Here is a 3,870-nt window from a genome sequence, read left to right as displayed (position 1 = left end):
CAACGTCAGCACCGCACCGGGCAGAGGATTTTTTCCATTCTTGCACTCGGTCAGGGATCTCGTTCAGTCGAGTCATCAAGGATTCCAGGTCATTCTAAAGCGTCGCCCCGGCCAAAGCGATGAGTCGATTCGAGAGACAACCTCCTTCAGGCATGCGAGGTAGCTTGTGGCGCTGGCGATACGGGACTCCAGTCGGAGCACATTCATCGAAGTTTCGTCGCATACTGGGAAGCGATAGGGTCCAGACCCGTCTCGACCCTTCCAGTTTCTTCGTCAAAGTCTTGGTAGAGTTCTGCAGCCAAAAGTTAGTCAATCGACCGAGCAAGATCCGATCGCAAGCATCAACACAGTCGGATTAAAGGAAATACCTTCCAGCGCGAGATAAAGCTTCTTGGCGAGAGTCCTCAGATAAGCTTCTGTGTCATTCCTCTTGCGGATTGCAGACTCCAACTTTTCATTCAGGACGACCTTGTCCTTCTTCAGATTGGTCACTTCGCGGTTAGCTTCATTAAGACAAGATTTCAGTTTGTTCACCTCTCCTTCAAGCGTTCCGATTGAAGCAAGCTTCTTGTCTGCGAGAGCGGTTTTGTCTTGGGATTCTTTTTGCACGGCGGCGAGGTCCGAGTCCTTCTTCTCCAGAGCCAACTTCATTTTCTCTGCAAAAGAAGCAATCAAATCAAAGAAGAGATCAAAGAGATATATTGAAAGTCAGTCGACAATCAGTTACCTTCCATACCAGCGGCCTCGTCTTGAGCTTTTTTCAGATTTTGCTGAGCCAATTCCAAGTCTAAGTTGAGTTGCCTCCGCTTCTCCTCGAGTTCAGCAAACTTGGAAATAAGAGTACAAGACTTCTGTAGAAGGCAAAAGACAGATCAATCGATAGGATTAAAGGCGGTTCACTTCCGAGTGAATAAAACCTAAAGAAGTCCATTTAGACCCCAGCCGACTACACACAGTCGACTGCAGTCTCTGGGGCTACACCCAGCGGGTGCACTTGGCGTGCCCCCGCTGACTAAGACTCAACTCGTCCGGTCCGCCCGGACCAGGTTAAAAAAAGGCAGCAAGCTGTTCAGACCCCAGTCGACTGCCAGCAGTCGACTGCGGTCTCGGGGACTACACCCAGTGGGTGCACTTGGCGTGCCCCCACCGGTTCGGATCCTACTCGACCGGCCCGCCGGAGTCGAGTGTAAGGAGTAGAAAGAAAAGAAAGAAGAACTCAGACCCCAGTCGACTGCCAGCAGTCGACCGTGGTCTCGGGGACTACACCCAGTGGGTGCACTTAGCGTGCCCCCACCAGTTCTGATCCCACTCGCCCAGACCGAGTGGAAGAGCGAAACTACCAAAAACAACAAAACACCCAGTGGGTGCTCTAATTCGACGCAAACAACAGGAGATTGTGCAGAAGAAGATTTTTGAGAACAAAAACAGTCGAAAAGTCTACTCACCTGGACATTGGCCCGAAGGGCGGCACTGGCGTCGTAGGCAGCCTGGTTGTTCTCGTGCACCGTCTTCACCCGCTCCATCATCATGCCAGCCTGTCGGATGGCTTCCGCAGCCGCTTCTGACTGGTTGTCCGGGACGGGGTAGCTGGTGAAAAAGTGTGCAGACGACCCAGGTGCGGCGGCTTGGAGCTCCGTGGTGTGGAGTTGGACAGTTGAAGAAATCACAGGTGCAGTCGACGGTGCGGGATGCCCACTCGACAAGGGTGCAGCGAACATCACAGAGGCCCTGCCCGCGTCTTCAGCCTGACGGACGGGAGGTGTTGTAGTTGGTTCTTGCCGAGCCACCCTGCCAGCTGCTACCTTCTTGCTCTTCCTGGGCTTAAGAGCCACATCTTCATCGTCATCTGGAAGATCAATGATGTTGGGTGGAGCTGCAAGGCAGATCATTCAACCCCAGGTGAACCACTCGAACGCAATCGACCAAAGAATCAAGAACAAAATCACAAGAGTTTATACCTGGGTTGGAGGTTACCGCATCTTCCATTTCCTTGTCCCGGTACTGGAAAGAAGAGGTTCCTGACGTAGCAGCACTGCAAAGACCCGTATTCAATCGGTTACGTCTGGTTAATCGAGTCGACGAAAAAGACAAGTCAGATGGTTACCCGGAGATAGTAGGAACGGTCACTTTGATCCTAGGCAAAGCTTTTGGCAGTTTGGAAGAGGTGGCTTTCGGCGCTTTCGGCGCTGGAGGCGGCGCAACTTTGGATTGCTTTGGAGCCTTCTCAGTCGGTGTTGGGGAAGACGTCCTGGGGCGCTTCGACGACTGCCCAGTCGGCGCGGCCACCAAGTCCGGAGTGCTTGCCGAGTCGTGAGCGTGCTTGGATCTCCTCTCCCTGTGAGGAGGCAAGTCGACTTCTTCGTCATCAGTCGATTCGTCGCTCTCCTCGTCCTCCTCGGCTTCCGAATGCTCCTCGCCGCTCTCGCCCCCGCTCCCTTCTTCCCCAGCGTCTTGGTCTTGCACTCCGTTGGGCATTGAGTACATGTCGATGAGGGCCTGAAAGGATAACGATCAAAGGAAATTCAGTCGACCACAAACAAGACATCACTCGGTGAATCGAAAAGATACTTGATAAGACAGAATTTTACCTGCTCCGGCTGGTGCGAGTTGTCGAATGGAATCACCCTCCTAGACCCCCGAGGGTTTTCTTTGTTGCTGGTGATCCCCATCAACCACTTCTCCAAGGTATCCTCGCTGACGTCCTCCGGGTGGATCCGAGTGGAATCCTCGAGCCCATAGTACATCCACATCGGATGATCGCGCGCCTGAAGAGGTTGGATGCGTCGACCGAGAAAGACCTCCAGCAGGTCCATCCCAGTCACCCCGTCGCGGACAAGCTGGACGACCCGCTCGACCAGCACCTTGACCTGCGCCTTCTCTTCTGGAACTACCTTCAGGGGGCGGGCTTCTCCACTCGAGCCAAAGAAAAAGGAGGAAGTCCGGTCGACTGGCCCGGGGTCGGCTGATCCTTGCAGTAGAACCAAGTCGACTGCCAGCCTCGGACCGAGTCGGGAAGAATCATGGCTGGGAAAGTACTCTTGCTCCTCATCTGGATCCCCAGACCCCCGCACATCTGGATCACTTGTGTCTTCTCGTCACTCGACTTGGCCTTTTTAACCGACTGGGATCGGCAGATGAAGATGTGTTTGAAAAGGCCCCAGTGCGGTCGACAACCCAAGAAGTTTTTGCACATCGACACAAAAGCGGCCAGATAGACTATGGTGTTTGGGGTGAAATGGTGGAGTTGAGCCCCAAAGAAGTTCAAAAAACCCCAGAAGAAAGGATGGAGAGGCAGTGACAATCCGCGATCTACGTGGGTGGCGAGGAGAACACACTCACCCTCCCTCGGCTGCGGCTCGGTTTCGTTCCCCGGGAGCCATGCTGACTTGTGGGGGATCGGTCCCCCCTCCACCAGGTCGTCGAGGTCGTCCTGGGTGATTGTCGAGCGGATCCAATCGCCCTGGATCCAGCCTGCCGGCAGGCCGGATCTCGATGAGGGTCCGCCCCGGCTAGTCCGCTTGCCCTTCGCCTTCGCTGTCGCCTTCTTCGCGCGTTCCAGCGCCACCATCCTCTCCTTCCCCATGGCGGCGGGTCGAGCTCGAGTAAAGGTCCGGCGAAGAGGGCGGAAGCGAGCGTGGCGGAGAGATTGAGAGAAGAAGAAGAGAGAATGGGAGCACACGGGGCAGAGGCCTGGTCCGAGGCCTTTTATAAGGTCGTCATCCGAGTGACTGACTGGTGGACCCAGGCGATCTAAACAAATCCCGCAATAGTCGCGCGCGCAATACGTGGCGAAAAAGGTGGCGTGGGGATCGAGAAGACTTGCCTAATCCATCCCGATAACCTCGGTTCCGTCCGTCTAGCGCACTTCCC

The sequence above is a fragment of the Triticum dicoccoides genome, chromosome 6A (assembly GCF_002162155.2).
Source record: "Triticum dicoccoides isolate Atlit2015 ecotype Zavitan chromosome 6A, WEW_v2.0, whole genome shotgun sequence".
In the NCBI taxonomy this organism is placed as follows: Eukaryota; Viridiplantae; Streptophyta; class Magnoliopsida; order Poales; family Poaceae; genus Triticum; species Triticum dicoccoides.
This window is presented reverse-complemented; position numbering follows the sequence as displayed.